Source organism: Phyllostomus discolor, chromosome 12, assembly GCF_004126475.2.
Source record: "Phyllostomus discolor isolate MPI-MPIP mPhyDis1 chromosome 12, mPhyDis1.pri.v3, whole genome shotgun sequence".
NCBI classification, from domain to species: Eukaryota; Metazoa; Chordata; class Mammalia; order Chiroptera; family Phyllostomidae; genus Phyllostomus; species Phyllostomus discolor.
This window is the reverse complement of record NC_040914.2, coordinates 27,541,891-27,554,050: the sequence shown is the minus strand read 5'-3', so window position 1 is coordinate 27,554,050 and position 12,160 is coordinate 27,541,891. Positions and strand designations below refer to the sequence as shown.

Genomic DNA, 12,160 nt, shown 5'->3' with positions numbered 1-12,160 from the left:
TAAAGGAAAGAATAAACAAATGGGACCTCATCAAAATTAAAAGCTTTTGCACAGCTAAGGAAAACTGTATCAAAATAAAAAGAGAACCAACTGTATGGGAAAACGTATTTGCCAATGATACCTCAGACAAGGGTTTAATCTCCAAAATATATAAAGAACTTACACGACTCCACTCTAAGAAGACAAGTAACCCAATTAAAAAATGGGGAAAGGACTTGAACAGACACTTCTCCAAGGAGGACATACAGAAAATCCAAAGACACATGAAACGATGTTCAATATCGCTAGCCATCAGAGAGATGCAGATTAAAACCAGAATGAGATGTCACTTCATACCAGTCAGAATGGCCATCATAAACAAAGCAACAAACAACAAGTGTTGGAGAGGCTGTGGAGAAAGGGGGTCCCTAGTGCACTGTTGGTGGGACTGCAGACTGGTACAAGCACTACGGAAAGCAGTATGGAACTTCCTCAGAAAACTAAAAATGGATCTGCCTTTTGACCCAGCAATTCTACTGCTGGGACTATATTCTAATAACACTGAAACACCAATACAAAAGAACATTTGCGTCCCGATGTTCATAGCAGCACAATTTACAGTAGCTAGGTGCTGGAAGCAACCTAGATGCCCATCAGTAAATGAATGGATCAAAAAACTATGGTCCATTTACACAATGGAATTCTATGCAGCAGAAAGAAAGAAGGAGCTTCTACCCTTTGCAACAGCATGGATGGAGCTGGAGAGCATTATGCTAAGCGAAACAAGCCAGGCAGTGAAAGACAAATACCACATGATATCACCTTTAACAGGAATCTAAACAACAAAACAAAAAAACTAGCAAAATATAACCAAAGACACTGAAATAGGGGATAGTCTGGCAGTGACCAGAGGGGAGAGAAGAGGGAATTTCAGTGGGGAATGGGTAGGGTTTACAGGAACAAATTTGGAGGACACATGGACAAAAACTAGGGGTGGGGTGTAATGGGGGGGAAGGGGGGAGGGTTGGGTGGGTGAGCTGGAATAGGAGTAGGGGGGAGAAAACTGTACTTGAACAATGATTAAAATAAAATAAAAAAATATTACAGTGAAAAAAAAAAAGATGCAATCCAAGTACAAACATCAATAGCTCATGGCCCAGAATTTCTGATATTAAAATGCTAGTTAGCATGAAGAGAGGATTCGTCCTGGGGCTGTAAGTTAGGGGGTGAGATGGTCTGTAATTTACTTGTGAATATTTTTTCAGTCCTCACCCAGGGACAGGCTTTTATTGGTTTTAGAGACAAACAGGAAGTGGAGGGATGGAGAGAGGGAGAAAGAGAGAGAGAGATCAGTTGCTTCTTGTACACACCCTGAGTGGAGCTCAACACTCAACATACCGTAATACAGGATGACAATCAAACCAATGGAGCCACCTTGCCAGGGCTACCTGAGTGTCTCCTGTGGCAGCCTGTAGCCTGGAGTGGCTATTGAGCTATTCAGATAGGGCTTATCCACATTGAACGGTACTGAACATAAGATATACCCTCGAAGTTGAAGACATCACAGGATAGGAGAATATAAGCCACCTCCCAAAGAACTTCTGAAATTGATGGGATATTGAAATGACTGCTTTTTGCCAGGTATAATGAAAGGCTTGTTTTTTTGTTTTCTTTTTTACTTTGTATATGTGTAGTGTAGAAAATGAGGTTAGCCCCGGCTGGGGAGCTCACTTGGTTAGAGCATCATCCTGGTACACCAAAATTGCAGGTTCAATCCCAGTTCAGGGCTCAGAGAAGAAACAACCAGTGAATTCATAAAGGAGTTCACAAAAAATCCATGGTTCTTTCTCCCTCACATCAGTAAGTTAATAAAAAAAATCTTAAAAAAACCCACCCTCATTTACAATGACATCTCTGTGTGACTTTATATATCCAGGGGACAGTGCTGGTTGAGACCCAGAAATCCTACAACTGCCCCAGGTGAGTGTGGCTAAGACCCACAGCAGAACCTGAGAGGTGGAGTAAGTCAGTGGCTGACACTCCACTCACCACCTGGCAGCGTCCACCCATCTTGTATCTGACTCAGCATGAAGACGACCATGTTATTTCTGCCACCTGGTGTTACACATATAAGTTCTGCCCACTGTTCCCATCAAAGGCATTCATCCCTAGGTGTCCACCCCATGCCTGGTATTGAGCTGGCCTCAGGCAACACTTGCTGAACCTTTTGTAGAAACAGGAAAGTCAAAACCATGGACTCACCTCTGGTGCACTATGTCCTCTTCTGGTCTCCAGCTGCTTCCCCTGCTGGCTCAGCTCTGGAGTGAGGTGGACCAGCAAGCCTCTTTTATCAGGTAGGCCCCTCTTCCCACCTCACTCACTTCCTGTTTTTCCTACCCAATCCAATCAGATTTCCACTGTGGTAATGAGATTTTCTCACCCCACAGAGACAACTTACCAGGAACAAAGGACATAGTTGTGTATGAAAGTTATTTTTAAATGACTGTGAACAAAATACTGCCATGTAATCTTTGTAGATTACATCCTGAATATCATTTCTGGTCCTCTCTTGGGAAATGAATATCAAAAATGACAAAATCTTCTCTCTCAATCGTAAAATGTGATTCTTTGGAATGTTGGTGACCAATTTGCTTAAAAATGTTTGGAATCACTGGATTGTGGATGGTAGTAGCATCACCTGAGAATCACCAGGACTCATACTGCCTTGTTTTTTAAATGTTTAAATTTTTTAACTACTTTTATTGTTTACTTTGTTTACCAGTGTTTCATTTCCCCCTTTTGGGCACTTCATCCCTGCCCTCACCTCCCTGTCCTCTGGGTGTCAGCACACAATTGTCCCTGTCTCTGGGATAATCCCTTTAGCTTCTTCCATCCCATCTCCTCCTCCACTCTTCTAGCTGTCAGTCTGTTCCATGTGTCCATGGCTGTGTCCATTTCAGGGGTGTCAAACTCATTTTCCCCGGGGGTACATCAGCCTCCTGGTTGCCTTTAAAGGGTCAAATGCAATTTTAGGACTGTACAGATGTAACTACTCCTTAACTAGGGTCAAGGATCTCCACGCTGACTCCAGGTAGAAAAAAGGTGCTGAGCTGGATCAAACAAGGTGGAGGGTTGGATTTGGCTCCAGGGGCTTCTGTTTGGTGCCTGAGATTCATTTTGTCTATTAGATTGCACAGATAAGTGAGATCAGATGGTGTTTGTATCCCTGAGCTGGCCCTTTCAACCTCTTTTGTGCCCTGACTGGTGAGGCTCTGTTGGTTTTGTGTCATCCCACAAAGCAAAAGGAGGTCGGTTGGATCCCTGGCCACAGAGAGAGGCAATTGATAGATGTGTCTCTCTCACATCGATGTTTTTCTCCCTTTCTCCCTCCCTTCCCCTCTCTCTGAAAAATAAAAACAGAAACAGAAACGCCCCCTCTTTTGTTATATACTTATTATTTTAAGAATGTTATGTTTATTTTATTAATTTTTTAAAATGTGTTTTATTGACTATGCTATTAGAGTTGTTCCATTTTTCTCCCCTTATGCCTTCTATCTTGTACCTGCCCCACCATCATTCCCCTACCTTAGTTCATGTCCATGGGTCATACATACAAATTCTTTGGCTTCTCCATTTCCTGTACTATTCTTAACCACCCTCTGTCTATTTTGTACCTACCATTTATGCTTCTTATTCCCTGTGCCTTTTCCCCCATTCTCCCCCAATCCCCTCCCCACTAATAACCCTCCATGTCATCTCCATTTCTGTCATTCTGTTCCTGTTCTACTTGTTTGCTTAGTTTGTTTTTGTTTTTGTTTTTAGGTTCAATTATTGATAGTTGTGAATTTCTTATTATTTTACTGTTCATATGTTTGATCATCTTGTTTTTCTTCAATTAGTCCCTTTAACATTTCATATAAGAAGGGCTTGGTGATGACGAACTTTTTTAACTTGACCTTATTTGGGAAGTACTTTATCTGCCCTTCCATTCTAAATGATACCTTTGCTGGATAGAGCAATCCTGGATTTAGGACCCTGCCTTTAGTGACTTTCAATACTTCTTTCCAGCCCCTCCTTGTCTGCAAGGTTTTTTTCCAGAGCGATCAGCTGATAGTCTTATGGGAACTCCTTAGTAGTTAACAGTCTGCTTTCTCTAGTGGTTTTTAAGACGATCTCCTTATCTTTAATCTTGGGTAATGTAATGTAATTATGCTGTGCCTTGGTGTGTGCTTCTTTGGGCCCTGTGTCTTTGAGACTCTCTGAGCTTCCTGGACTTCCCAAAAGTCCATCTCCTTTGCCAGATTAGGGAAGTTTTCCATCATTATGTTTTTAAATAACTTTTCAGTTTCTTTCCCTTCCTTTTCTCCTTCTGGTACCATTATTAGTTGGATGTTGAGACAGTTAAAATTGCCCTGGAGGTTCCTAAGCCTGTTCTCATTTTCTGAATTCTTGTTTCTTTATTCTGCTTCATGGTTGAATGTTTATGTCTTCCTTCTGCTGCAAATGATTGATTTCATTCCCTATTTTCCTCCCTTTAATAGTGGTTCCCTGTACACCTTTCTTTATTTCACTTCTCATAACCTTCAGTTCTTTCTCTATTTTGCAACCATACTCAATCATTTCTGTGAGCATCCTGATTACCAGTGCTTTGAACTGTGCCTCTGATAGGCTGGCTATCCCCTCATTGCTTAGTTCTATTTTTGGAGTTTGATCTTTTCGTTCCTTTGGGCCATAAATTTTCATCTGGGCTCACTTGTTACATAGTAAAGGTTGGAGCCTTGGGTACTTGCTAGGGCGGGGAACCCCCGTCACTGTGTTGTGGCCCTGCATGTGGGGGAGGAGTCTGAGAGGGAACTATGCCATTCGCTCAGCTCTTGTCCCACGTTCAGTCACTTCCCCTGCCTCCCATAAGCAAATTGGGCCCTTCTAGTGCTGATTCCCAGCTGCGGGGGGGGGGGGTTGTGTACCTTCTGGGACCTGGTCTGTCTCCCCCTCAAACTCTCCTGTGAGGCTGGGAGTTTCTCCCACCATTACCACAACCCTCACAGGTTTTAGAGTCAGAGGTTTTGAGGCTTTGTTTCCCCACACTGGAATCCTGGGTAGCTCAGTCTGTCTCGCTCTCCAGTCATTCCTCCTGCTTTATCCACATGCAAATGTGGGACACCTGCTCCGCCAGTCCCTGCCCCACATGGTCTGCTTGTGGCTGCCTCTCCCACTCCAGTCCTTCAGCCCCCGCCTTGCAGTGAGTCCTCTCTGCCAGGCTGCCCATCTCTGCCCCTCACTAAGGTCTGGATGGATGTTTCCTCTTTAACTCCTTGGTTGTTGGAATTCCATACAGTTCAATTTTCTGGCAGTTCTGGTTATTTTTTGTTTTTAAATTTGTTGTTTTCCTTCTTTTGCTTGTGGGAGGAGGCAAACTGTATCTACCTACACCTCCATCTTGGTCGGACAACTCTTTTCTGCATTAGCTGATTCTTTTTTTTAAAAAAACTGATTTCAGAGAAAGGCAGAGGGAGGGAGAGAAAGAGAGATTTTTTGTTCCACTCATTTACATTCACTGGTTGATTCTTGTATGTGCCCTGACCTGGGATGAAATCCACAACCTTGGCGAATTGGGACAACACTCTAAACAATTTAACTTCTCAGCTAGGGCCTAAAGCATTTTTTAAAAAAGGAATCTTAGTGTATCTTTCTTTTCTTTTTTACAGTGGTCACACCAGATTATAGGAGTGTTAGGTGTGTAGCAGTGATTAGATATTTATATAATTTACAAAGAGATCCCCCCATTAGTTCTAATTACCACCTGGCACCAGGCATAGCTATTACAATGTTACTGACTATATTCCCTAGGTTGTCCTTAACATCCCTGTGACTGCTCTGTAACTACTAATCTGTACTTGTTAACTCCTTCACCTTTTCCACCCAGCCCCACAAACCTCCTCCCATCCAGGGATCAGCAATGTGTATGATACCTGACAGGATCTTGTCTTTTTGTTTTTCTTCAGCTGGTGGGGAAAAAGAAAAAACAACTCTATAATTCTAATTTGTGGCCAACCAGTTCATTTGGAAGATGGTGATTGTTCCTTACAGATGGGGCGGGAAAACCCCAAGTTTCTTTATTTCAGATATAATACAAAATATCCTCATATTTTGTATTGCTTCCTGTCATTGTTTTTACATTTAATACTCACCTGAGGACATGTTTTGTTGACTTTAGAGAGAGGGAAGAGGAGAGAGAGAGTGAGACATGGAGAGAACATGGATGTGAGAGAGGAAAGTTGATTGTTTGCCTCCCACACACACCCAACTGGGGATCGAACTACCAACCTGGCTGTGTGCCCTGGCCAGGGACCCAACACCACAACTTTTGCTTTGAGGGACAATGCTCCAACCAACTGAGCCACCCCACCAAGGCTGTAAGTATTCTTTATGATTATTTTAATTACTTTTGCCTAGAAGATGAGGGAAAATGACAACATTTATAGCCAAGAACCTAACGGTGTTCCTGTCTTTGGGAGGACAGAAAAGCCTGCCTACAGAGTGCATCCTGTGCCCAGGGAAACAGATGCAGAAGGGCGGCCCTGGACGGAGGGACAGTGTCAGAGCTGGCAGATGAGGGGAAGGACTTTTCTTTAGTGTGAACCTGCACAACCCTTCCCTCCTGTCCCCCATGGTGACCTCTGAGGGAGCCCTGGACTTGGCCCTCAAGCACCTTTCAGTATCGGCCTGTCTTGGTCCCTCTGGGTCGCTGTAACAAAGTTCCACCGACCAGGTGACTTGGAGGCAACACTGTGTGTGGCTCACAGTTCTGGAGGCTGTTAGTCCTGGATCAAGGCTCCTGTATGGCCATGCACAGGTGGGGTCCTTCTTGTGTCATCACTTCACAGGAGGGGAAGGGACAAGATGTCTCTCTGGAGCCTCTTCTCTAAGAAATGCATCCCACTCACAACCGCTCTGCCCTCCTGATCTGAGCACCTACCAGGGCCCCACCTCTTAGAACATGTGTGGGATTTATCATGAATTTTTTAAAAAGCATTTTATTAATAGATTTTAGAGAAAGAGAGGGAATGAAAGAGACAGAGATGGGAAGAGAAAAAGAGAGACAGACAGAGAGAGAGACATTGATTGGTTGTTGAACTTATTGATGCATCTAGGATCCAACCCCCATCCAACTGAGCTACTGGCCAGGGCTGGGGGTTACAAATTCTGCACATGCATTTATGGACACAAACATGCAGACCACAGCATGGCCTAGGGTGCATTTGGTCCACCGTATTTCCAAATGTGAAGCATTCTGTTGAGTTACTGAGGAAGGAATTGTCTGATTCATGATTGTATTAAAAAAAAAAAACAACCCATATACTAGTTATTTTCATAACATGCACCAATTCTGGCAGACTTTGAAAATAACGGGACTTCATCTCATTCCAAATTCTTTTTCCTTCCCTGGTGCCTCAGGTTATGAGAGGTCAGGGAGGCGTCTTCATTCAATGAGAGACAGAAACATGAGTGACTCTCTCTCACACACAGTAACCACATGGGAGGTTGACGATGCCCCAGCAGAATTTTCTGAGAGGCCAGCACCTCCTGCAGGGGGATTTGAAACAGGACAAGTGTGTGTGTGTGTGGGGGGGGTCACTGAAGGGCAGACACTTCTCTGTGTCCTTCTGTCTGTAGCTGCGTGTGTGTCTGCCATTGGATTTCATTCATGATCCAGGATTTTTAAGTCAGAAGCAAACACTGCATGGCAATTCACACTCCTGTCCTCACACTCTAAACCTGAGAAGTCTCAGAAAAGTGGGATATTGTACAGGGTGGAAGAGCCCCATGGCTCCTGCCATACAAGGCTGCACCCAGGTTGCAAAGGGACCAACGTCTTTGTCTCACTAACTAGGACTCTGGGGCATAAGGACCTGCAGGGACCCTCCTGAGACTGGCCCCACTTGAAGCACCCCCAGCACCTCCCCATTTCCCAGCTGACCAGCCCAGGCAAGAGAGGCAGCTCAGGACCAGGCAGGCTCAGCATAGTCCCACCCAGGGTGCTGCCCTCCCACAGGTCCCAGTCCCTCTTGGGCTGACCCCTCCTGGTTCTGCCCTGAGAGTGGACTCAAGGGAGTCCTTACCTGGCTGGCCTGAGCTCCACAGCTCTGTGCAGGGATTCCTCAGGGAGGGTGGTTTCTGATCCCAATGACAAGGGCAGAAGGTGTGGTCCTGACCTCCCCACAGAGATGTCACTATCATACCATCTGTTCTGTGGGTGACATCATCTGTGTGGGGAGCCTGGGGTGTCTCTAAATTACAGCAACTTGTCCCATGAAGATCCCCCTCAGGCACATCTGGTGACTGGGGACAGTGATGGTCCGTACTGAGATGCCCTGAGGAGCAGTGGGGAGGAGGCAGAGAGTCTCCCCTGTTCCTGGGAAGGAGCTGAGCTTAGAGTCACATGTCTTTGGGATGCAGGGACATCTGATCTAGGAGCTCATGTCATGGTGTTTCCCAATGGCCCCTTTCCTTCAACTCCTTTTCTTCTCAGTACCTCATCCCCAAGTCCCTCACACTGTCATCCCTGTGACCCAGGCTGGTCTTCCTGTGGGTTCTAGTCCCATAGCTCTTGCTGCTCACACCTCAGGTCTGGTTTGTGGCTTTTCCTGAAACAGAGTGAGCCCCCAGTATCCCACTTTGAAATCCTTTTATGTTTTAATTAGAAAATATCGGGGACCATTAAGCTTCAGAAATCACTCAGGGGGTAATCCCAGAGAGCGTGCATTCTGAGATTTTCATTATGTGGACCTGAGAGCCACTTTCTCAATCTTCTGCTTGACTTTACCCCACAGTAGAGAAAATGCTGTGCCTTTCATATCATGTGGCAACATATGAATGACCTTTCACCACCCAGAAAAGAGTAAAAACCAAAAAAACCCTTAAACATACATTTAAGTCCTTTCCCCACCCTGGGCCCTGCCACATCAAAGAATTGTGTGGTTCAAAATTTTTCTGAGACCAAGATGGCTTGTTAGCTTGTCAAAATTTACTCAAATTTCTCCTCAAAAACTGCTGTCAGAATGTTGGGCATGATGTTCAAGTTAGTACCTTTTTCAACTTAAAATATTTTTCTTTTTATTTTCCAATAAATATTTATCCCTACAATTCCTCTCCCACTTGCAGCAACTCCTGCCCCCATATTATTACATATTGTCTATGTCCATGAGTTAAAATATATACATATTAAAGATGTATATGGCTTATTCAGTAGTATCCCTGATAAATCTAGCTCCCATCGGACACCATACATATTTATGATAATATTATTGACTATTTTCCCTAAGCTGTACTTACATGGTAGTAATAAACATTGAGGACAGATATGGGATAACCAGGATATTTTCACTGACTTGGGTGGAAGTTATGAGAGGGGCTAAGGATGGTGAGTGTAGAAGTGGTGAAGAACACAGCAGGACAAACTCAGAACATCTCCCTGTAAGTTACTGATGAATGACAAAAACTAAATGGTGACTGTCTGACAGGGACACCTGACTGTCACCAACCTGAGTAGGTCACCAGGACGAATATCCCACTGTTGGGACAGGGAGGTACAGAGTCCAGTGCTTGTTCTTTCCTCTTCCACAGTCCTGGCTCCCTTGGTGGCCTCATCCACACTCATGACTTTAATGTCATTCTCGTAGCATCACCTCCAAGTCTATGTCTCCAGATCAGACATTTCTCCTCAAGGTCCCCACTCTCATCTGTCCAACCTGACACGTCACTGATGTTTCTAACACACATCTCACCTTGACCTTCTCTTCAGCTTAACATATGAAATACCCACCCCTCCCCCTCACATGCTCCTGACAGAGTCTTCCCCCTCTCTGCTGATAAAACCCCATCCTTCTGCTGGCACAGTACAAATGTGGGGTGTCCTCCTTGACTCCTTTCCCACTCCCCAGATTGAATCCTTAGGAAATACTGTGAAATCCATCTTTCAAATGCATTCAGTGTCCAGTCCCTTCCCACTGTTTCCACCACTCACAGCCCTGTCAGAACACCCAGCACCTGCAGCCTGGAACCATGGGAGCTTCCCCACGCCTTTCCCTCCTGTCTCGCTGGTCCCTCATCTCCTGATTCTGTTCTCAGCCTGGCAGCCAGACAGACCCCATGGCCCGAGGGCTCTCCCTTGAGGAGGAACTCTCAGAGGAAGCCACTAAGGAATTTGGCTCCTTGCCCATGACCTTCCAGGACTCAGCATCTGTAGAATGAGAGTAGTGTCTGCAGTGGATTAAGGATAGTGGATACTGGAACAGTTCCTGCTTTAAGCAGGTGTTCTCACCTTCTGATTGGTCAGTTCTCTGAACCTTACATGGACTTCCCTGAGGTCTATAAGACAGGGCCCTGGAAACTTGGGGTGACTCCTAGGTTACAAAGAGGCACTCGTTAGAATCAGGGGACTCAACCAGCCATGGCCAGAAGCTCCAACAGGTATATTCGGACGTGCAGGAAGGAATCCTTAATTGCCCCTAGAGCTCAGGTGGTCACAGGAAACATAACTGGGGAGCCGTGTGGTCCCCTTGTCAGATGACATGCATTCTGTTCTTCCTGGAATTTTCCACACCTCATTATACATTTATGAACTTAAAATGACTAGAAATGGCTTAGTAAATGGGTGAAGGTTTGGCAAGCAGTACAACATGTGTTCTGTGAGGTCAGCAATTTGGACTATGCTCAGTTCACTGATGTACAGGGGTGCAGCATGCTATTGCACTTTACCGATACTGCAGTTTTTAATTTTAACACTCACTTGAGCATTGTTGTTACCGATTTTACAGAGAGAGAGAGAGGGAAGGCAGAGAGAGAGAGAGAGAGAGAGAGAGAGAGAGAGAGAGAGAGAAACAATGATGTGAGAGAAACATTGATCGGTTGCCTCATGTACCTGACCCAAACAGAAATTGAACCTGCAAGCCAGGCACGTGCCCTTAACAGAGATCAAACCGGTAACCGTTTGGTGTGTGGGGTGACGCTCCAACCAAGCCCCCCAGCCAGGCTGTTTGTTTTACAACTGAAGGTAAGATTTCCCACCAGCAAAAAGACTACAACTAATTAGAGGCTCAAATGATTGTGAGCATTTTTATAACAAGAATGTGTATTTTAATAAAGTCATGTTCATTACCTTTTAGATATAACACTATTGCACACATAATAGATTATAGTACAGCATAAGCTTAACATTTATATTCATGAGGAAACCAAAAGAATTTTGTGACTCACTTCAATGGGGTATTTGCTTTATTGTGGTGGTTTGGACTTGAACCAGAAACATCTAGAAGGTATATCTGTGTTCCAGATGTAAAAATGGTGTGTCATCTACCCTGTACTCAAAAACTACTAGTGAGTGACCCATCACTGTAGGACACCTCCCTATTGTAGTGACAGTGTCTTTATTGATGTGGCCCAGCCCCCAGCTGTGCTGTGGCAGCCACAGCACAACCTGCAGTCACGCTGCCATGGATGCCCCCACACTTCCCCATGGTGCTGCCCTCTTAAACCTGCAGGGGCCTCTGCTCTGTGAATCCCTGAGTTTGCACTGCGGCCCCCACTAGAGTGAAGGGCCAGGGGAGATGGTGGCCGAGCAGAGCAGAATCGCAGCAGGAATGTGTCTGAGATGAAACATTTCAGGCCCCCTGCTCTCTGCTGATTCCAGAACCCAGTTCCCTGGAGGAGGCTGGGAAAAGGTGGGAAGAACAATCATGCCCAGGGAGGCAAGAGCAGGATGAGTCTGAAACTTCACCTCTCGAAACCACAGATTCCTGAGTGCAAGGACCACCCTGGTCATGTGGGGACAATGACAGGCAAAATGACTCCTGTTGCTGTCAGATGGGGACAGGCAAAGAGAATGAGATGAAAAGTCACACACAAACACCACTCAGCCATAGGAAAAGACAGAATACTGCCATCTGTGATCACATGGATAGACTCTGAATGTCATGCTAAGTGAAACAAGTCAGACAAAAAATTAAGAACCCTATGATGTCACTCACAAGTGGAATATAAACCTGAAACTCATGGACACAGACAGCAGTGTGGTGGTTCCCAGAGGGAAGGGGGTTGGGGGAGAAGGGGCCTCATACCTGGTAAGAGAAGATGGTTTGACTTTGGGTGGTTGGCAAATAGAGAAACATATAAATTCTGT

At 45.1% G+C, this 12,160-nt stretch overlaps 1 long non-coding RNA gene across 1 annotated transcript; it reads right to left on the bottom strand.

The window, feature by feature from the left end:
- Positions 1-2,687: 2,687 nt before the first annotated feature.
- On the bottom strand, positions 2,688-12,069 carry LOC118497780. The gene is made up of 3 exons (XR_004900313.1): positions 11,354-12,069; positions 9,757-9,762; positions 2,688-2,699 (listed from the first exon to the last, which is right to left on the bottom strand). It is a non-coding gene; the product is annotated as an uncharacterized LOC118497780 (long non-coding RNA).
- Between the last annotated feature and the right edge of the window lie 91 nt (positions 12,070-12,160).